The 24,335-nt window shown below is 37.3% G+C and overlaps 1 pseudogene; it reads right to left on the reverse strand.

Moving 5' to 3' along the window:
• Positions 1-7,500: 7,500 nt before the first annotated feature.
• Positions 7,501-7,599, reverse strand: LOC118147553 (U6 spliceosomal RNA; annotated as a pseudogene).
• Positions 7,600-24,335: the final 16,736 nt, after the last annotated feature.

The following is a 24,335-nucleotide window of genomic DNA, read 5'->3' on the forward strand; positions in this document are numbered from 1 at the left end:
TCCTAACATTGTGAAAAAACGATGTTGGTAGCTTGATAGGAATAGTGTTGAATCTGTAGATTTCCTTGGACAGTATAACCATTTTGATGATATTCATTCTTGCAAATTGTCTCTATTTGCAGACGTCATGATTGTATATTTATAAGACCCTATCATCTCAGCCCAAAATCTCCTGAAACTGATAAGCAACTTCAGCGAAGTTTCAGGATACAAAATCAATGTGCAGAAACCACAAGCATTCTTATACATCAATAACAGACTTAAAGAGAGCCAAATCAAGAATGAACTGCCATTCACAATTGCTACAAAGAGAATAAAATACCTAGGAATACAATTAACAAAGGATGTAAAGGACTTTTTCAAGGAGAACTACAAACCACAGCTCAACAAAATAAGAGAAGACACAAACAGATGGAGAAACATTCTGTGCTCATGGTTAGGAATATTGTGAAAATGACCATACTGCCCAAAGGAATTTACAGATTCAACACTATCCCCATCAAGCTACCAATGACCTTCTTCACAGAAGAACTACCATGTACAGCATATCATGTCATATTTTTCTATGATATTATATTAGTGTTCTGCAAAAAAATATTTTAAAGATAGCAGTTTCTCCAAACTGCTGATCTGTAAACTGTTTCTGATCAAAACTTAAAATTTTGTCAAACATGTTTTTCTTGGCGGGGGGGGGAATGGATTCTCACTCTGTTGCCCAGGCTGGAGTACAGTGGTGCGATCTTGGCTCACTGCAACTTCCACCTACCCAGTTCAAGTGAGTCTCCTGCCTCAGCCTCCTGAGCAGCTGAGACTAGTCATGTGCAACCACACCAAGATAATTTTTTGTATTTTTAGTAAAAATGGGGTTTCACCATGTTAGCCAGGATGGTCTCAATCTCCCGACCTTGTGATCCACCTGCTTCAGCCTCCCTATGTGCTGGGATTACAGGCGTGAGCCACTGCACCCAGCCATGGCTATGTTTTGATTTCATGTCAGACAATGAGTATCTGATAGTGGCTTCCAGTTTTTGCTGTAAGATTTTTGTTTGGGAATACATCCAGAACTGCTTATCAAGGGTTTGAGTACAAAACAAGCATTTCCACAAAAAACAGTAGAAAAGACTACACTTTTTCTCATGTGGACCCTTAGGTTCTGACAATTCTTGGAAAATGTTGGCACAGGACCTCACCAGTCTAGGCCTGACTCTGTGTAGGTAACTGCCGCAGTTATAAGAATATTAGGTAGGATTTTGTATTCTTCCTCTCATACTTGAACACTAGAAGTACCATGTACCTAAATAGTAGACCTTACAACTCTAAAAGTGTTCTTTTGAAGAGGGTACCATCAAAGAGCTTTGAAAATATTAATTTAACTTACTTTTTAGTAATCTTACTTGTAAGAATTTATATTCTCCCTCCCTGAAATTCTCACATTTTTGAAAGTTTTACAGCATCCCTTCCTCTGATAAACTCTCCTACTTTTCTCTAGCCACTGCTCAGGCTTCTTTACTAACTTCTTTTCCTCTGGGAAATGTTGATATTCCCAAGGTCTTTCACTGCCTTCTGTTTATTCCATGTCTTTCCCACCAGGGACAAGCTCATTTAGATATATGATTTTGCCTACATTATTCCAAGTCTGCATCTCCAACCTCAGTTCTACCTCCAGCTAGAAATGCCTAAAATTCAATTACCTACTGAAAATACCCTACATGAATATTCCATTCAACTCAACATGCACAGAAAAAATTAGTCATTCCTGCCGATCTGTTGTTCTTCTCCATTCACCTGCAAATCTCCCACTCCTTCCTCATGTCCAGGTTAAACGCTAGTTCACAACCTGGAAACCCATGAATCATCTGAGATTTCTCTCTGTGCCCTAAATTCGTACATCCAATAATCACAAACTCATATTATCTCTATCTTTTTTCTGCCTCTGCTTTATATTTTTCCACTGCCACTGGTTCTTAACTACTGGCTTTCATAGGCTACCAACTATTAATACTATTTCGTAAATTAAAGAACAAGTAAAACAAATTAAAAATACAAAAATCAAGAGAAAGACCAACATTTTAAAATTACTAAGTAGCTTTCTGACATAATTTATTTCACCATGGATGGGTGAAAACCTCATAATCGATTGATGCCAGTCTAAGTTGGTGACAAGGAAGTTATAGCTTTGGCTACTGCAAAAGCTTCCCTTATCTTCCAGTCTCTTTATGTGGTACCTTCCATCTAGCCTCCATATGAGGAGTCATCCACTACAGGCCACAGACCAAGCCCAGCCTGCCTAATGGTTTTGTAAATAAAGTTTTGTGACTGCTTTTACACTGCAATGGCAGGGTTGAGTAGATATGGCAGAGACCACGTGGTCTAAAATATTTCCCACCTGGTCCTTTAAATAAAAAGCTTGTGAATACCATAATCAGAATGTCCTAATACCCAAATCTAATCTTGTGACTTTTGTTCTCACAATTCTATAATAAATTCCTACAGAAAACATTTGCTGTCTCCCTACCTAATGACCATTTCTTATTTTTCTCTTGTTGGAGAACCACAAGTCTATTTGAGTATTTATCATCCTAATATCCCTCCCCATCCTCAACAAGAGAAATGATTATTCTAATCTAATCACAGTCATTACATATGTTTTCCCAGTGCCTGGTTAAGGAATGAGTATGTGGTGTAACCAAGCCAATAAAATGTGAAAGAAAGCCCACTGCAAGCTTCTGACTTTTCTTTCTATTTCAAAGAAACATGGAAAGAAAAGCAGCCCTTCCAGCCTTCAGAACTTGTATTGTGAGAACATGATGTTTGGAGCTACTGCTAATTAGCCAGCCATGAAAGGAGACATGAACAAAACACTGCCAACAGCACAGCTGAAATAGGAACACCAAATGGGACCCAGTGTTGTCACTGAACCGGCCACCAAAGCAACTCTGCTTCCTACTCTTTTAGTCATTGTTAGTCAGGTCCTTTGGTATTTGCAGTCCAAAGCACTCCACCTGGTAAATTTCCCGTTGCCTGCAGGATAAGATCCACTGAGTTTTATAGTATTAAAAAGCCCGTCATGAGCTTGCCTTACCTAAGTTTTTCCCTCATTCCCAACTACTCTCATCTCAGTTTCTGCAACAGCAAAATAGGGCTGCTCATAAACCCTGCAAAGTTCACTCAAGCCTCTTACCTTTTGCACCCGCTGCTCCTTCTCCCAAGCATGCCATCTTGTTTGATGTTTGTTCTGCCAAAAACACAAACTTGTTAGATGTTCCTTCTGCCCACATCATCCTTCTGCCTCTTTACCAAGAAGAGGTCTACTCCTTCTGCATGCTTACCTGAAATCCTATCCCACTTTTTAATAGCTTTCATTCCTCACCACATACTTAAAGTGTCTGGCACATATTTAACATAATAAATGATCATTAGACGCTTCCAGACAGTATCTAGCACACAGTAGAAAGCACTGAATGAAGTAGCAAATACTAAATGAAAATGATCATAACAAGCTCCTGACTGTTTTTTGTTTGTTTGTTTGTTTGTTTGTTGAGATGGTCTTACTCCATTGCCCAGGCTGGAGTGCAGCCTCCAAGTCACTGGGACTACAGTTTCATGCTACCATGCCCAGCTAAGTTTTTCATTTATTTTTATTTTTATTTTTAGTAGAGTTGAGGTCTCACTGTGTTACCCAGGCTGGTCTCAAACTCCTAGGCTCAAGCAATCCTTTTGCTTCAGCCTCCCAAAGTGCTGGGATTATAGGTATGAGAGACCATGCCCAGCCCTGACTGTTTTTTTTTTTTTTGAGATGAAGTCTCCCTCTGTTGCCCAGGCTGGAATGCGGTGGTGCAATCTCAGCTCACTCCAATCTCCATCTCCAGTATTCTTGCAATTCTCCTGCCTCAGCTTCCCAAGTAGCTGACATTACAGGCATGTACCACCATACCTGACTAATTTTTATGTTTTTAGTAGAGACAGGGTTTTGCCAGGTTGGCAAGGCTGGTCTCAAACCCCTGATCTCAGGTGATTCACCTGCCTCGGGCTCCCAAAGTGCTGGGATTACAGGCCTGAGCCACCACACATAGTCCAAATGTATTTTTTAATGTTTGTATTCTGTAACATGGAAAAAAAGAAGCTTACTATCTAAAAGACACTTGATAGTTTGTTAAATGGACCAAGTACATAAATGAATAAAAATATTTTCTTTGAAAATTGTCAGCCAGTTACAGGGGCTCATGCCTGTAATCTCAGCACTATAAGAGGCCAAGGCAGGTAGATTACCTGAGCTCAGGAGCTCAGGACAAGCCTGGCCAACATGGTGAGACCCTGTCTCTACTAGAAATACAAAAATTGGCAGGTAATGGTGGCAAGCATCTGTAATCCCAACTACTTGGGAGGCTGACGCAGGGAGAATTGCTTGTATCCAAAAGGCGGAGGTGGCAGTGAGCCAAGATCACACCACTGCACTCCAGCCTGGGTAATAGAGTGAGACTCCATCTCAAAAACATAATAATAATAATAATAATAATCTTGAAAAAAAAACAGAGATATGAAATAAGGACTGCTGTAGTCTATTATGAGCACCTTAAAGACCAAGACTGGCCAGGTGCAGTGGCTCACAACTGAAATCCCAGCACTTTGGGAGGCCAACGTGGGCAGATCACGAGGTCAGGAGATCGAGACCATCCTGGCTAACACTGTGAAAACCCTACTAAAAATACAAAACCTTTACTAAAAATACAAAAAAATTAGCCAGGCGTAGTGGCACGTGCCTATGGTCCCAGCTACTCGGGAGGCTAAGGCAGGAGAATCACCTGGACACGGGAGGTGGAGGTTGGGGTGAGCCAAGATTGCGCCACTGCACTCCAGACTTGGTGACAGAGTAAGACTTCATCTCAAAAAAAAAAAAAAAAAAAGAAGAAGACCAAGACTATGTGTGTTTGTCACCCGTGGCTTGCAAAATCTAACTTATAAAAGTTCTTTCATTAATATGGACTAAATTAAAAGTGTCCTCATACAGTTCAGACTGTACAATGTATTAGGTGTCACATCGAGGTAGCATAGTAGCATTTTTGTTATTGTGAAGCACTTTTGTTATAATTTGTTGAGCCTAGAGTTTGGCTATTGGGTATTCATTACAATAACCTTTGGGCTACTGGTAACAGACTATTTTGTTCTAACAAAATTACTGCTATCATGACAGTTAACTAGTGGATCTTGTTTTAATGAAGTAAATGTATCTCATTCAATTTCAAATTAGGAAGAACGAAGTCAATAAGTGAGACCTTGTTGGTATGATAATGTGTAACATGACCTGTGCTTTTCAACAGGAAATTCCTTCTCTGACTTCTACACTTGGTATCTTTAAAAAATAATCTTCTATTAGTATTAGTGCTCACTGGATAAGTTTTGTGGTTCTTAGTGACATTCGTTTATGTTACCAAAAAGGTATTGTTGAGTTCCCAGTTTTAAAAAGTTACTTTTTTTTAGTGACATAAATCACTTTGTAATACAGTTGACCTTTGAATAACAGGAACTTGACCTGCGGTGGTGTAATTATATGCAGATTTCCTTCCACCTCTACCACCTGAGACAGCAGGACCAATCTCCTTCTTCCTCCTTCTTCTCAGCCTACTCAACTTGGAGAAGGTAAGGATGACCCATTTCCACTTAATTAAATAGTAAATATATTTTTTCCTTATGATTTTGTTAATAACCATTTTTCTCTACCTCACTTTCTTATAAGAATATAATATGGTAACACATGTAACATACCAAATGTCTTAACTGACTGTTTCTGGTCAATAGTTACCTATTAGTAGCTAATTTTGGGGAAGTCAAAAGTTATACACAGATTTTAACTGCACAGGGGATCAGTACCCCTAAATCCTATGTTGTTCAAAGGTCAACTGTAATTGATATTTATTTACTAAACAAAAACCATCTATTTTAAAAATTAAATAAATGCTCCAATTTCATAACACATTCCATTTGTTATAATTAGACTAAATAAAACATACCACATACTAACTTAAAAATCTTTTTTCTTATTTATTCAAAAAATATCATATAAGATTTTAGGGACTACAATTAAAGAAATGATTCCTTTCAGATAATACTGGTTGAGATTATGAATTATCTACACATAACTTTTTTAATAATTCTGAAATCTAACCTACTAAGAAGAAATTTTAAAAACACACATATATATGTATATATGCAATTTACATAGTGAGGTTTTAAGCTGCTCTTTGGTAATTAAAGCTTCCTTACTCTCATTTGTTAATCTATGGTAAGACCACCAAGAGTAATTTACCTGAAGTCTTACCTGGATTGCTATTTTGAGGATTTCCAGCTGTCTTATTTTCTTTGTATTCAGACATTAGCTGGTGAGTGCTACGTCTAAAAATGCAATAAGTAAAATTACTATTTTAAAAGTAATATAAAAACAATTACCAAATATATTAAATTCTTAGAGTATTTCAAATAATATTGGTGATAATTTTAGAACTTTATCCCATACACTTCTCATTTGTAAGCTCTACAAACTTCTCTTTAAGCTTCTAACTAAAGAAGAAAAAAAGTAACATGAAGTACTCATGAATCGAAGGCAGTATAGTTCAGTAACTTAGCTTGCATTAGCCTGACATAATGGAAAGTGTCCTAACTCAGAAAAAGCCCTAGCTCTATAGTCAAAAGCTATTAGTTCTTGGGTAAGTTGCTTTTGTTAGGTTCAATGTCTTCTTCTAAATCGTGAGAATTTTCCTGTCTTATTTCACTAGGTCGTTATAAAAATTTAATAAGATAACATGTTTTGAATGCTCAGAAAAATAGTGAAGCAATGAAATAATTTGTTCTTGAACTTTATTGGTGAAACTGTCTTGGAACTGCAAATAAAGTCCAATGTGTTTTTTATATGTTGTAATATTGAAACACTGTGGTTTTGGGAAAATGTTATTAAATCCTAATTTTGTTTATTAAGTGTTCTACTCTTTGTGGCTTTTAATTTAGGGCATCTCATATATTTCATAATTTGTAACTACATTTATTTATAAACACATTATCTCATTAAATTAGAAAACATAATTATCCACACTGTTACTGAGCTCATCAATTACATCAAGGGCAGAAAGCTAATGGATATCAAGACTTGCCTTGGACTATGATTCTTCTTTACAGACTCAAACTCTGAGCCAGTAGATCTTTGTAGAATGACGCTTTATCTCCATGTTGACCTCCATTTGACACAAAAGATAAAACTATTTTTTTAAGTTCCATGAAGGAGATGCAAGGTGACATTTTCTCACTTCTGAGATACATACTAACAATATATTTGCACACAACATTTGCATGCTTTACTCAGCTCCATTCTCATTCCATAGATCATTGTATGTGAATATTTTGGTAGTGAAGATCACAATATCAATATTAGGTGCCAACCATTTGGCTTTGATTCATGCTGTTTCCTTGGAGCTAATCAGAAAATTGTCAAAGGACCTTCCAAGGACTGCACAAAATATGAACCACCTCATGAATTTGTGTGTCATCCTTACGCAGGAGCCATGTTAATTTTCTGTTATTCCAGTATTAGTATGTGAGCTGCTGAAGCAAGCGTAAAACCCTACTTTATACGTGAATAATCATCAGTCATGGATGAGGCTTAGCTCTGATAAACCCAATAAACCTACTTGAGATTCACAGAATTCTGTTGAATGGCTTCCTGTGAGATAGAATATGAAAATATTTTTAAAACTTAAGATAGAAATGCAAGTAACTTGGGAGATTATCATTATTGTGGAAAACAGATTACTTGAGGATAAAAACTACAAATTGGAAAAAGAAAAGAAACAAAAAATCCCACAAATTGGCACCCATGCTGTGGGGAAGGATAATATAGAACCTTCCACTCTCTAAGAAAATGTGCTAAACAGGATATAAAGGAGACTCAGGGTAAAGATCTGGTGGCAATGGAGTAAGAAAACACTGATCTCTTTCTGCAACATAATTTGATTCTCTTTAACAGTTTAGAACAATCTCAACTAATATTTGAAAGAGAAAAGACAAACAAGGCCTCAAAGGATAACTTACCATGAAGTCCTGGGCTATGTCTAGGCTAAGATGGGGCTCCACATAAGGTTTTGAATGTGGAGGAAGTTTGGTCAATTTTCTCATCATGTGTGTGGCTAAAGCTAGAATGCCCAGCTGTCAGAGCAGGATGCTTTGGGAACAACGACTTAACATTCATATTTGTTAACTAAAAAAATTTGTAACTATAAAGTCTATGTGTGAATCACCATGAAAACTGAGTACTCTGAAGCAGTAAGTGAATGTGATAGAAAAGTCAAGCATTAACAGACCGCAGAACCACTTTCAATGGCAATAATGCAGGGGAAGAATCAATGGAAACAACAGAATGGTTACAATGTTGTTTTCTTTCCTTCCTTCTCACTGGCAAAGGATTGTCTTTTTTCTTCTTCTTGCACTTAGGAAACCCCTTAGCTTCTTGAAAAATTCAAGGAGGAGGGTATAGCCCTCCGAAAATTCTGAGGAGGATAGCCCTCAGAAGACAGTAAAAGATTTTCTGCTAAACTAAACATTTCAAGACCCAAATAACTAATTAGAAAAATCAAAGATGTGGCACTATTTTTATCCTGTGCATGTGGCTATACTTGGAGTAAATGGGACAATGATTGGATCTCTAAGACAAAGCTCTCAAAAGTAGTGAGATAAAGAATTCTGCACCCATTGTTACTTCTAACCAGTCTAGTAGCATTTTGCCTGATTTCTGGCTGATAAAGTGGACTGTCACCCCAAGATGACCTGAATTAAACTATAAAATCTCGCCTGATATATAAGATACAATAGCTATAATTATTTTAAGCTGCAATTTAGTGTAAGCTAGCCTTCTAATGTAAAAACTTGCCTAGTAAAATCACTAGAAATGACATAATTTTCTGCAGTCCATCCAGACAGATCTTGAGAAAACACATCATTTTGCTGAAGAAGAAGGCTGACTATACTTGCTGATGCACAATGGACAGCAAGAATGAGGGCTGTTCAAAAATACCAGAGAGATAACTTCTTTCTTAGGAACTTTGAGAAAGTTACTTAAAAAGCTAATTTGATATTTTTGCCAATTTAATATCTTGCCTGTTCATGTAGAATTAAACACTTACATGTACTAACAAACATAAGCATCTTGGGTGCCTAAGTGTTCATCTTCATAAATTACCACCAATGCTAAAAAAAAGGGTGGGGAACAAAAAGGAAGCCTCTTGTCCCAGTAGGGTATTACATCAAAGAAGTTGCTAACTTAAAAGTTTTTTGATGAGCAAGAAACTATGCTGAGGTCACTTATCTAATGCAAGCAAAGATTTATAGACAGATATATTGTAATTCAAAATCAGGTGGGTGTCAGATAAGTAAGAGCTGTCTGCAGGCAGGAAACGATAATAATGGTAATAATAGTAATCATAGTAGTTTCAGTTGATGATGCCTAAACACATGTGCTAGGCACTGAATTAAATGTTACATATACATACATATATATATAATCTTTCTTCCACACAATCACCCTTGAAGGATATATCATTATCCTCCTTTTCATATAGAAAAACACATTTGGTGATAAGTAATGTTCCCAGCTCACACACCTAAGAAGAGAGAAAGCTAGGACTTAAACCCAGTTTTGTGTCAATCTAAAGCCTAGCTCTTTTCTCTTTATTACCCACATGGCTTGTCTTCCTTAGAGGAAAAGGCTATTCATTTAAAGCTATATTTTCTCCCTCTTCCCATAGCAATTATGAATAAAATCATCAGGGCCGGGAACGGTGGCTCAAGCCTGTAATCCCAGCACTTTGGGAGCCCAAGGAGGGCAGATCACGAGGTCAGGAGATCGAGACCATCCTGTTTAACATGGTGAAACCCCATCTCTACTAAAAATACAAAAAATTAGCTGGGCATGGTGGCACGTGCCTGTAGTCCCAGCTATTCAGGAGACTGAGGCAGGAGAATCATTTGAACTCGGGAGGCAGAGGTTGTAGTAGGCCAAGATCGTGCCACTGCACTCCAGCCTGAGCGACAGAGTGAGACTCTGCCTACAATACAATAGTAATAATAATAACATCAAAATACACTAGACATGAAATAGAAGAAAACTAATAAACCCAAAGTGTCTGGTAATAGCAATTAACAACCATGTAGGAATAACTTAACATTACTATTTTTCAAAGGAAGCAACTTAAAAAGTGATCTAGAAGAAACAATGATTTTCAACTCCTATTTATGTCTAATAAAGCATGTTTAAAGGAAGAGCATATAAAAAACAGAGGTAAAAAAACTACTATGAAAGGGTTAAGAAATTCAATATTTATTAAGTCTTAAAGTATACTAAAAGTTAAAATCCACATTTCATAAAACTAATAAAACCAATATAAAAACCCTTTGGTCAGATCATATGACCAAAGACATCACATTACAAATAGCAAACACCAGTCAATATAATAAGAGAAGATGATTCCTACTATATACTGTTCTTTATGTTGCCCAGCCTAGTTTTTCTACCGAACCAATGATTTGTGTTGATATTTTATACTATATCACAATAATTATAAGTTAATCTTATTAATCTAATATTTCTAAGTAGAGAGACTGTTATCACTGTAGAATACCAGCCAGCTTTTTTAAAAAAACTAATTACTGTACCTTTCAAACTTAACTGAAGTTAAATTTTCTTTTTGCTTTATTAAAAATTCTACCATTTCCGGTTTTTCTTCATGTACAGCTAGTAAAAATGGTGTGGTTCATCCTGTAAAACAGCAAGAAGAACCGATAACTCACGAAATTACATACTTCTCATCTAAATTGGAAACTTACATTTATGTAAGATCCTACAGACTTAAACATATAATGTAGAAATTAAATAATAAGTAGTTCCTTCCTTTTTATTCTTCTGTGCTTTTCCGTTTGCTGTTCCCTCCCATGGATAAACCTCTTTCACCTCATCACATGAAGTCTGGTCATCTCCAAAACTCACTTCAATACCAGTTCCAATAATCTTTGCTTCTGTCACAGCACTTAGCATAGTATATTGCAATGATTTTACTATTTTTCATGTAAACCAAGAGCTTCTTGAGAGCAGGGGCTTTATCTTCTATACCTATGTTCCCAAGTCTTAAGAAATATTAGTAAATGCTTCAAGCATTTTCATTAATGATCTAAATTATTGCCTCTAGAGCAGTGTTTCTTACACTGCATTCCAAAGAATGTTTACGTTACCAGATGTTAAAGACTGTACTCCAACAGAAGGATTCCATGATCGTAGATGTTCGAGAAATGGTACAGAACTGTGCACTATATGTCCAGTAGTCAAGAAATCTCTTACACTTTGCCTAATCCCTTTTTGACAACACTGCTTTGTGGCAAACATTGGCATTTGAGAAATCAGAACTTCAGGGCTACAGCTGTGAGAGCTTTCCAATAAGGTGGAGGTTTCCTCCAGGTTATATACAAATTCACTTGCTTCTCTTCTGTCAATGGTGTCAGAATCCCAGATGCCAATGTCAGGCACTCCTGCTGCAAATGAGTCACTGAGAAAATGGTCGGTGAATTAAATCAGCTTTAAATGAACTTCCACTGCTTATTAGTAAATGATCCATGAGTTTTCTCCTTTTATAGAGAATATATTTTTATTTTAGCTGTTAGAAACTTCTATATAAAATGTTATTCTCAATTGTCATTCTAATCCTAGGACCCTAATGCATATCTACTTATTTTAATTTTTTTTTCCAAGATGGAGTCTGGCTCTCTCGTCCAGGCTGGAATGCAATGGCACGATCTCAGTTCACTGCAACCTCCTCCTCCAAGGTTCAAGCAATTCTCCTGCCTCAGCCTCCCAAGTAGCTGGGATTACAGGTGCCTGCCACCACATCCAGCTAATTTTTATGTTTTTAGTAAAAACGGGGTTTCAACATGTTGGCCAGTTTGGTCTCAAACTCCTGACTTCAGATGATCTGCCTACCTTGGTATCCCAAAGTGCTGGGATTACAGGCGTGAGCCACTGCATCCAGCCTTTATTTTTTTATTTTTAATTAAAAAAAAATTTTTTTTTGAGATGGAGTCTCGTTCTGTCACCAAGGCTAGAATGCAATGATAGGATCTTGGCCCACTGTAATCTCCACCTCTCGGGGTTCAAGTAATTCTCTTGTCTCACCCTCCAAGTAGCTGGCACTACTGGCATGCACCACCATGCCTGGCTAATTTTGTATTTTTAGTAGAGACGGAGTTTCACCATGCTGGTCAGGCTGGTCTAGAACTCCTGACTTCAGGTGATCCACCCACCTCAGCCTCCCAAAGTCCTGGGATTACAGCATGAGTCACCACACCCAACCTTATATCTACTTTTAAAAATTCAGTTTTGGCTGGGGTGGTGGCTTATGCCTGTAATCCCAGCACCTTTTTTTACATTTTATTTTAGGAAAAAATATGAATCAGAAATAAAAATACAATGAAATACAATGGCAAGTGAAACATACTTATGGGCCACATTTAGACCGTAGCCCTTGCATTTTTTTAACTTGCCATGGAAATGTTACCACATGGTTGTGTATAAATACAATGGCTTATTATTAAAAGTTCTCCTACTGATCTATCTATCCCTGTCATGATGGAAGTCACTAAATCAGTTGCATTTCTAAGGAATGATGTGGAGGAGAAAGATATAATGTTGTCTGCAATATGCATAACATATCCAGCTAGAAAGACTTACAGGCATGCTAATGAGAAGGTGCTTATTTATGGCAAATATAAAGAATAAGAGTTAGCTTACATTAAATAAAGAATATGTACCATAAATAAAAAGAATATAGAATTTATCAGTTTTTTAAAAACTTCTAAATTTTAGAATTCAACCCCAATGCTAAGGGATTTATATAAAATATAGATTATGTATTATAAACAAATAGAAACTGTCTTGAAAGCCTTGACATCTTTATCAAAATATACCATAAGATAAGACTTGTCGAATGCTTACAAGGGCAAAGGGGGTGGCCTAAGTGAGGTGCCTAGATGGGCACCACAGCAAACTAGAGAACATAGGCCTCAGAGAAAGGGGCAACCTCTGCACAACAGACCAAACAGTGATATGAGCTCAAGGGACACCAGATTGGATGCTTAAGAGAAGCCTAAAGTCCAGATTTATGTATTAGTCTCCTAAATTTTACATGTTGACACAATTTATGAAGGCAAGTGAAACATACCTATGGGCCCGTAGCCCTTGCATTTTTTAACTTGCCATGGATATGTTACCACATGGTTGTGTATAAAGCAAGTATTTGCATGTAAACTATTTTCTTTCTTTGGTTTTGGATGTTTCACCAAAAAAAAACCGTCCCCAAAATGTCATAAAATTTGCTTCTAAGACTCACAGTACCCAATTCAAAAATTTTTTTAACATTTATTCATTTAAAATCTATTAGTAAGTAGTTTTCTGAGATTGTCAACCAAATATTTAGTTCATAGGAATGATGAAACTAAATTACTAAAAAGAATTTCTATCTGTGCTTATAGTAACTTCATGGTTTTCAGGGTTTAAAACTGTCATCCTGATTATGCCTAAACTCTATGAACAGACACAATGATATAGCCCATAATACAGCTTCAATGAAAAAAAGGTTTAGAATTTGCTACAATTCTAATTGAGGAAACTCCACTGGTTATAAAGATTTATTGACCTAATCACAGGAATGTTAACAAAGAGATGTGAAGTCCTGAAGGGGTCAGCCTCCACTTAGTGAAACAGGGTTTCACTATGTTGCCCAGGCTGAGTGCAGTAGCTCATATTTGTAATCCCAGCACTTTTGGAAGCTGGCATGGGACTCTGATCCCAGAGTTTGAGGCCAGCCTGGGCAACATAGTGAAACCCTGCATTTACAAAAAAATTAAAAATTGACTTGGCATGATGGTACATGTCTATAGTCTCAGTTACTTAGAAGGCTAAGGCAGGAGGATCACTTGAGCTCCAGGAGGTTGAGGCTGCATCGAGCTGTGATTGTGCCACTGCAGTCCAGCCTAGGTGACAGAGCAAGATCCTGTCTCAAAACAAATTAAAAAAAAGAAAGACTACCCAGAACAAATTTATAAAGACTCTCTGAATGGCAGTGAATAGTTAATGGTGGGAAGGAAAACGTGCTATCTATTGCCATAATATTTCTTTAGCTTCCCAACCACAAAGGTAAAGAAAAATGGGCTATTACTGAAAAGGAGAAATCTAAAGTAGTACCTATCAAGCCCCTACTTTTCTAGAGATTTTTTAACTCTAGAAGAGTTTTGGAAGATGGTAATTTATATATTACACTTATCTATTTAGTGATTCTTAACAAGGCATGTATCAGAATTCTGAGGAACTTGCTGTTATTTAGTCAGAGACTGGGTCTTACTCTGTTGACCAGGTTAGATTTAAACTCCTGGGCTCAAGCAATACCCCTACCTCAGCCTCCTGAGTGGCTGGGACTGCAGCCATGTCTCACCGTGCCTGGCTCCAAGGAAATATTTTTAAACATACATTTCTAGACTTTATTAGATTTACTGTATCAAAATCGTCAGAGGAGAGGTTAGCTTTGTAGATTTTTTTTTAATTTCCCTAGGTTACGGTTATGCACAATTCTAGCTGAGAACTAGTCCAATCTACAATTACTTCCATCATGTCTCACCACATGACAAACTACCTTTTTCTTTGAGGATTTGGCCAAAAAGAGGAAAGAGTAAGAGAGAGTTATTTACTGAAAACCCAAACATGTAATTTGTTTGGGTAGAAGAAGAATAGGGACTAGTAAACTCAAAATCCAGCTTGACTTTGCTATATGTAGACTCCTTATCTTATATATATCTTATATATTCACTCAAGACAGTCCAGATTTGAGAACAGAGTTTAGAAGTTTATCTAAGTGGCTGTTTCTGCCAGAATAGGATAAGTCAGTTAATTACTTGCTTAAGGGTTTCCCACTTCATCACCAACTATTCACAGCCAATCTGGTTTCCTCACAGTCCTCCTAAAATTGATCTCTAGACAAGTGTACAACTCATTAACTGTCTCCCAAACTGAAAACTATAATCCCCAAAACTGGAATCTTGTCTAGACACATAAACTGGAAACAAAAAAGCAAACAAAAGCAAAAAACAACAAAAAATCTTCTTGGTCTTTTCCCTCAATTACCTAATTTCCAAATTGGCCTGCATATTTCTGATTGCTTTCCTTTCCCTTTCCATTTTTCCCTCTTAAGCCCCACCACTGAGAGTCAAATCACTTTCATATGTATCAGTCTATGTAGGAACTTGTCATCGGCATCAAGATTTCTGTTCATTTAAAATGTTTTAGTTTTCTTGGCACTTTAAGATAAAGCCTAATTCCAGAGCAAATTCTACTTTCCAGGATCATTGTATACTAATTAGAAAAAAAAACCTGGGAGAAAAAAATTAAAAAGCATTACCTTTTACAAAATCAGTGTTTTCGAAATTGTTTACATACATAAAAAAGATGTACTCTCTAATGCTTCTTTAAAAGTGTCAATATTTAAAGTTTTATAATTATTTCCAAGTATTTTTATTTAGGTTACGCTGGGGCTTCCAAACATGAAAAACTGACCCATACATCAGTCAATGCAACAAATGCATTTCAAATATTTTGAAAATAAAGTTGGTTGATCTATACCTTGTTTGCTAATCCAATATTGGCATGATGCAAAAGCAGTTTTTTTGTCATTGGGATATCCTCATTGTACACAGCATAATGTAGGGCAGTATTGCCATAGACATCTGGAAGATCTGGGTCAGCGCCGTGTTTTAGCAAAGTAGTCACACATTCCTCTTTCTGGCATTGCACCACCTGTCAGTATTTGACCAAACAAAAGATTGTAAATTCTAGGAGTTCAAAATAAGCATTCCACAACTTTCACCAATGAGTTATGCTTAAATACGATGAATTGTAGTTTATTTTATGTATTTGTACCAAATCCATCTCATGCTGAAATCGTTGGCTACTATGTACCTTTACCAGAGCTGTCCTGTTTTTGTCATCAAAGACATTAAGTTGACATCCACTGTTCACCAGAAGAGCTACCACTGTTGGGTGGCCACTGGCACAGGCCAAATGCAAAGCAGTCCTATGAAAGGGAGACAACATTTTTAGGAAACTATCTGAAAACATAAAATCATCTGAACACATAAAACCATCTATGTAATTATAAACATTGAGTAGCATGTAATTTCTCTACCTTCCAAACAAATATTTAATTTTTTGTGAGGCAATCATACTTTTTACCCCCTCCTATTACTCACTACATAAAGAGTAGCCTATTTCAGTAGAAATACTTTGGCCTTTGGATTCAGTTCAACTTGGACGGGAATCCTACTTTAAACTCTGCCGTTACCTACCTATTACTTAGTCTTTCTTGCCTCAGTTTCCTAATTAATAAAATGGGGGTTAAAAATATTGACTGTCTCACAGGACGCTATTTTGATCACTATTTTGATTCCATGAAACTCTATGCAAAGTATTGAGAACAGTTCCTAGCACAAATAACACCTCAATATTTGTTAGATATTATAATTATTACTAATGCTACTACTTAACAAAGACAAGATTTTAGTTAAGTAAATGATACAATTATATCTACTTCGAGGTATGTTTAAACATTAGAGGTAACATTGTATTTTGATAATTCTAAGTCGCTCATTAGCTCATATTTTAACATCTCTAACATTAGAATCCCACTTATAATTCTTGACTTATTACAACTAAAATTGGCCACATTTAAATAATTCTCTTATTGAGGAACAAAATGATGGGGTATCACACAATCCATGATGCCTTGTGATAAGTAGAACTGATGTATACAACCACATCTAGGGGAGTTCTAGTCATATAAATTGCATTTAAATAAATTTTAGTTCTCCAAAGTACTATAGAACAAGAGGACTGAAAATGAAGATGACAACAAATGTTTAAAACAAACTCATACTTACTTTGATTTTCAAAAAACACTTTAAGCCAAAAGAAACTCAGAATTCAAATGAAAGAGTATTGCTTATTTTCTATTTAGGTTTCTAGAATGAATGTAAATTAGGCACTTCCAATGATTAATATTCACATTTAAAACTGTTATAAATTTTCAAAAGGGCAGTTAAAAATTATATTTTGCAGCCAGTCATGGTGGCTTATGCCTATAATCCCAGCACTTTGGGAGGCCGAGGTGGGTGGATCACCTGAGGTCAGAAGTTTGAGACCAGCCTGGCCAACATGGCAAAATTCCATCTCTACTAAAAATACAAAACTTAGGCACACGCCTGTAATCTCAGCTACTCTGGAAGCTGAAGCCAGAGCGTCACTTAAAACCAGGAGGCAGAGGTTGCAGTGAGCCAAAATCACACCGTTGCACTCCAGTTTGGGGGACAGAGACTCCAACTAAAAAAAAAAAAAAAGTTTTATTTTGCTATTTTCTACCTTCAGAAGTGCTTTTGTTTGAAAGGAGGGAGGAAAAACTTCATTTGAGACTAAGTTCTAATACTCCAATATTAAATCTCTCATCTTGCTCAAACTGGGCAGGTCAATATGAAGTTTTAAGGACAAAAGCGTCCTGAAAGATAGTAATATATGTGTGCTACATAACAGGCATTCAGCTTATGTTTGACGAATAAATCAACTGAAAGAATAGAGGCTGTGCATGGTGCTTAATGTCGTAATTCCAGCTCTTTGGGAGGCCACAGTGGGAGTTGCTTGGGTGCAGGATTTTGAGACTAGCCTGGACAACATGGTGAAGCCCTGTCTCTACAAAAAGTACAAAAATTAACCAGGCATAGGGGTGCACACCGGCAGTCCCAGCTCCTCAGGAGGCTGAGGAGAGGATCACTCGAGCACATGAGATCGAGGCTGCAGTGAGCCATAATTGTGCCACTGCACTCCAGCCTGGGTGACAGCCTGCCTCAAAAAAACTTTTTTTATAAAAACAAAAAATGGAAAAGTACAGTTGGGGAGTTCGACATTTTAAAAGAAAACTCCCAGAAAATAAAGCAATACTTTTACAATAGTAATAATCACTTATCTTTGCTATTTTTTATTTTCATAAGAACATAACTGAACTAAAATTTTCATCTTTTTTGCATAAATGTAGTAAATCTATATATAATTAAAACATATGTATATAATAAAAATGTATTTATAATAAAACCTTTAAGCACAGACAAAAGGATTCCCCCTTCTCCAGAAGAGGCTAAAAGTTTAATGAAGAGACCAAACCACAAAAATAATAGAAACTGAGAAAGAGAATCTGAGCAAATCTCATATATTCTGCTTTCCCAAAGATTACTTCATTAATAACAAGCTTTTACTATAACTTTTATACATGCTCATTGCAGAAATCACAGATAGGAAAAAAAAGTTACTTATAGTACAAATGCTCAGAAATAAATGTAATCACATTTGGTACATATTTTCAGCTAAAACAGGGGTATAGTATGTGTGTATGTACAATCAAAACAATTTTTGTCTCACTTGGTATAGTAAAGTACATCTTCGCATGTCAAAATAAGTCCGTATCTAGTCACACCGTCAACGGTTCCTATTCCATCCTATGGATGCACTGAAAATTAGTTCGAAAATCCACCATATGTGTTCTTCTTAGTACACTGAGGTTTTAAGCAGTACTGAGAAAAACAAATTGGATGTACCTTTATTTACAGATATTTCAGCATAACGGAATTGATAAGTAAAGGGCACATATGTTTTTTAAATGTGGTGCTTACCACCAAATTCTCTTTTTGAAAAGTCATTAGCAACTTAAACTTTAAGCAGTTATATAAGTACCACTGTCTTCATACTCACAAACTTTGTGGACAGGAAACAGTATTTGATTTCTCTTTTAACATGAATTCCTTCTCTTATAAGAAACATTAGGCCGGGCGTGGCGGCTCATGCATATAATCTCAGCACTTTGGGAGGCCGAGGCAGGCAGATCACCTGAGGTCAGGAGTTCAAGACCAGCCTGGCCAACAGGGTGAAACCCTGTCTTTATATCTTTATCAAAAGAAAAAAAAAAGAAACATTAAGTATTTTTTTCTTATGTGTATAGGTCACTTATAGATCTGCAAAAAAGTACTTTGCCCAAATTTAGGATTGTTTTCTTGTTGATTTGAATTATCCGTAATATGAAGATACATATTTCATCTGAATATGTATCTGCAATATGAAGACACATATTTCATGTATTATATGCATATGTTGTAAATATTTTGCAAGAAGCTTGTCTTTTTTTCTTATATAGAGTGTTTTAAGTTTTATTTTGCTAAATCAACCTTTAGAATGCTTGCTTGTGAAGTTCTTAGGAAGGTTTTGTCAACATAAAAATGTATTTGTAGAAATATGCAGGCATGTCTTCTTTTGGTACTTTCCCTATTTTGTGTATTTAAAATGTTGATCTATATTTCGTCAGGAATTTATTTTTGTGACATAAAACTCTAGTTAAGTTTTATCCAAACAGCAGACATTTAATTTACGAATAATTCACCTTTTCCTACTAAGCTGAAATGTCACCATTATCAAGCTCTAAATGCTAACATGTATTTGGGCAATTCTTCTTTTCTTTTTGAGACAGAGTTTCGCTCTTGTCCAGGCTGGAGTGCAATGGTACAATCTCTGCTAACCACAACCTCCACCTCCAGAGTTCAAGCAATTTTGTCTCAGCCTCCTGAGTAGCTGGGTTTACAGGCATGCACCACCATGCCCAGCTAATTTTTGTATTATTAGTAGAAATGGGGTTTCTCTATGCTGGTCAGGGTCTCAAACTCTTAACCTCATGTGATTCACCTGCCTCAGCCTCCCAAAATGCTGGAATTATAGGCATGAGCTGGGATTATGCACTCTATTTGGGCAATTGTAGATCTTCTATTCTGTTTCATTCATTTGTCTGTCTTTTCAGCTATTAATAAACAATTTGTGGAAACTAATAGCACATTTTGTATACAGAAAGGCAAGTCATTCTCACCTCACCACAACAAAAATTTTAATGTCATCACAATAGTAAAAGACAGATAAGTTTAATTTTAAAATGTTAAAACTTTGATATTTTTATTTGATTTATATAAAGTTGATACACAAAAAGCTCACATCTTGAGAAAAATGAAACTTCCTACTCAAGAACAGAAATCATTTCCCACTTCAAAGTTTCCTTCTAAGGTTCCTCAGTGAAGAACGTATTTACATAGGTGTATACTGATATAAAAATAAATATGAGATATAATCTGAAGAATTTTTAGCCCAGAAGTTGAAATATCATGGGAATTATTGCTCTCCTTATGCACCTGTCCATAGTGTATATAACATTATGTTGGCCAGGCATGGTGCCTCATGCCTGTAATCGTAGCACTCTGGAAGGCTGAGGCGAGTGGATTATCTGATGTCAGGAGTTCGAGACAAGCCTGGCCAACATGGTGAAACCCTGTCTCTAGTAAAAATACAAAAATTAGCCAGGCATGGTGGCACGCACCTGTAATCCCAGCTACTCAAGAGGCTGAGGCAGGAAAATCACTTGAGCCCTGGAGGCAGAGGCAGCAGTGAACTGAGATTGCACCACTGCACTCTAGCCTGGGTAACAAGAGCAAAATTCCATCTCAAAAAATATATATATAGGACTCTCCAAGATGGCTGAAGACATCTGAGAGAGACGCAGATATCCTGAGATCTCCTAGCTCCAACCGAGGTACCAGGGGCATTTCAATGAGTCTGGTCCTACAGTGAGCAAAGCCCAGGCAAGGCAGAGTGAGGCAGGGAGGGGTGCTGCTTCACCCAAAAAGTGCATCTGACCAGCAAGTCAGAGGCTCCCCCTCTGGCACTCCGGTCCAGATACAGCACTTCCCCTAAAGCCTCGGCAATACACAGAACAGGGGATCTTTGCCAGTCAAGCACCGGGAATTTCAAGCGCAGAGTTCAGTAATAATCCAGGATGGTGTCCCGGATTGGTGCCCAGATCTAAACTGACACATAAGCCCAAAAGCCAGCCAGGAGAGCCTGTGGACTGAGCTATCACCCCCCTCCGCCCACCTGGAGACACAGGGAGCTGTAAGCAGGAGGGCAGACAGAGCAGCACAGTGGGCCCCTACCCCATGGCCTGAGAGAGAGGAGGCTGAAAAGGGGAGGACGGCTGGGTACAGCTGGGCAGGTCCCTACCCTCCCCCACAAACTCCAGAGGGCTGAAGCTCTGACTCTAGCCTGTTGCACAACCAGTGCCACAGTCTGAGCTGAACCCTGATGATCTAGCCCAGTGGAGGAAGGACACAACCCACCATTAGAGGGGTGGCACTGGGCTACATGTTTTAACAAAAAATACAGGAAGCCTATGTAGCAACAGGACAGCATTCTTGACCAACCAGTAGTGCATACGGGTCAGCAGAAGAGGCAGGCCTAATCTCCCAGTATAAACAAAATGACACAGGAAGCTTCCCTAGTAACCTGAAGGAGTCCCCAGAAACCTAAAAGCTCCTGGACAGGCAGATAGGCAACCTCATCAAGCAGCTCCCTGACACCACAGCCAGGTAAATACACAAAGATGGGAAAAAGACAGCGCAAGAAAGATGAAACCATCAAAGACCAGAACACCTCTTCTCCTTCAAGGGATCATAACTCCTCAACAACATAGGACCACAACATAACTGAGAATGAGTGAGATGAATGGACAGAAACAGGCTTCCGAAGATGGATAATAAGCTTTTCTGAAATAAAGGAAAATGTTCTAATTCAATGCAAAGATACCAAAAACCTTGAAAAAAGGTTAGACTAAATGCTAACTAGAATAACCAGCTTAGAGAAGAACATAAACAACTTGATGGAGTTGAAAAACACACCACGAGAACTACATGAAGCAAACACAAGTTTTAATAGCCAAATCAATCAAGCAGAGGAAAGGATATCAGATATTGAAGATGAACTCAATGAAATAAAAAGAGAAGGCAAGACAACAGAAAAAAGAGTAAAAAGAAATGAACAAAGCCTCCAAGAAATATGGGATTCTGTGAGAAGACCTAATCTACACTTGATTGGTGTACCTGAATATGGTAGGGAGAATGAGTCCAAGCTGGAAAACACCCTCCAGGATATTATCCAGGAGAACTTGACCAACCAGCAGAGCATACAGAAATTTATCATTTTTGTATCATAAAATGATAAAAAGCCATTTATGATAAACCTACAGCCAATATCATACTGAATGGGCAAAAGCTGGAAGAATTCCCTTTGAAATCAGGCACTAGACAAGGATGCCCTCTCTCACCACTCCTATTCAATATAGAATTGGAAGTTCTAGCCAGAGCAATCAGGCAAGAAAAAGAAATAAAGCATATTCAAACAGGAAAGGAGGAAGTCAAACTGTCTCTACTTGCACACAACATGATTATATATCTAGATGACCCCATCGTCTCAGCCCAAAATCTTCCCAAACTGATAAGCAACTTCAGTAAAGTCTCAGAATACAAAATCAATGTGCAGAAATAACAAGCATTCCTATATACCAATATCAGACCAACAGAGAGCCAAATCAAGAGGGAACTCCCATTCACAATTGCTACAAAGAGAATAAAATACCTAGGAATACAACTAACAAAGGATGTGAAGGACCTCTTCAAGGAGAACTACAAACCACTGCTAAATGAAATAAGAGAGGACACAAACAGATGGAAAAACATCCCATGCTCATGGTTAGGAAGAATTAATATCATGAAAATGGCCATATTGCCCAAAGTAATCTATAGATTAACTCTATCCCCAGCAAGCTACCTATGACCTTCTTCACAGAACTGGAAAAAACACTTTAAATTTCATATGGAACCAAAAGAGAGCCGACATAGCCAAGTCACTTCTAAGCAAAAAGAACAAAACTGGAGCATCATGCTACCTGACTTTACACTATAGTACAAGTCTGCAGTAATCAAAACAACATGGTACTGGGACCAAAACAGAGACATAGATCAATAGAATAGAACAGAGGCCTTGGAGGCAATACCACACATCTACAACCATTCAATCTTTGACAAACCTGACAAAAACAAGCAATGGGGACAGGACTCCATGTTTAATAAATGGCGTTGGGAAAACTGGCTAGCCATGTGCAGAAAGCAAAAACTGCACCCCTTCCTGACTCCTTACACTAAAATTAACTCCAGATGAATTGAAGACTTAAACATAAGACCTAACACCATAAAAGCCCTAGAAGAAAACCTAGGCAAAACCATTCAGGACATAGGCATAGGCAAGGACTTCATGACCAAAACACCAAAAGCATTGGCAACAAAAGCCAAAATAGACAAATGGGAACCAATTAAACTCCAGAGCTTCTGCATAGCAAAAGAAGCAATCATTAGAGTGAATCAGCAACCAACAGAATGGGAAAAAATTTTTGCAATCTACCCATTTGACAAAGTACTTATATCCAGAATCTCCAAAGACTAAAACAGATTTACAAGAAAAAAACAAACCCATTCAAAAGTAGGCAAACAATATGAACATTTTTCAAAATAAGACATATATGAGACCAAGAAACATGAAAAAATGCTCATCATCACTGGTCATTAGAGAAATGCAAATCAAAACTACATTGAGATACCACCTCATGCCAGTTAGAATGGCAATCATTAAAAAATCTGGAGACAACAGATGCTGGAGAGGATGTGGAGAAATAGGAACACTTTTACACAGTTGGTGGGAGTGTAAATTAGTTCAACCATTGTGGAAGACAGTGTCACAATTTCTCAAGGATCTAGAAATGGAAATTCCATTTGACCCAGCAATCCCATTACTGGGTATATACCCAAATAGTTCTACTATAAAGACACATGCACACGTATGTTCATTGCAGCCCTGTGTACAATAGCAAAGACCTGGAACCAACCAAAATGCCCATCAATGATAGACTGAACAAAGACAATGTGGTACATATACACCATGAAATACCATGCAGCCACAAAAAACGATAAGTTTGTGTCCTTTGTAGGGACATGGATGAATCTGGAAGCCATCATTCTCAGCAAACTGACACAAGAACAGAAAACCAAACACCACATGTTGTCACTCATAGGTAGGTATTGAACAATGAGAACACATAGACTCAGGGAGAGGAGCATCACACACTGGGGATAGTTGGGGGGGTTAGGGCAGGGATGGGGTGAAGGTGCGGAGGGTGGGGAGGGATAACATGGGGAGAAATACTGGATGTAGTATGTACCTAAAGTAAAATATATATATATATATAATATATGTTTTGAAATGTGTCCATTCAAGATAAAGTGCTATATAGACTTAATTTACCTCT

The sequence above is a fragment of the Callithrix jacchus genome, chromosome 14 (genome assembly GCF_049354715.1).
Source record: "Callithrix jacchus isolate 240 chromosome 14, calJac240_pri, whole genome shotgun sequence".
In the NCBI taxonomy this organism is placed as follows: domain Eukaryota; kingdom Metazoa; phylum Chordata; class Mammalia; order Primates; family Cebidae; genus Callithrix; species Callithrix jacchus.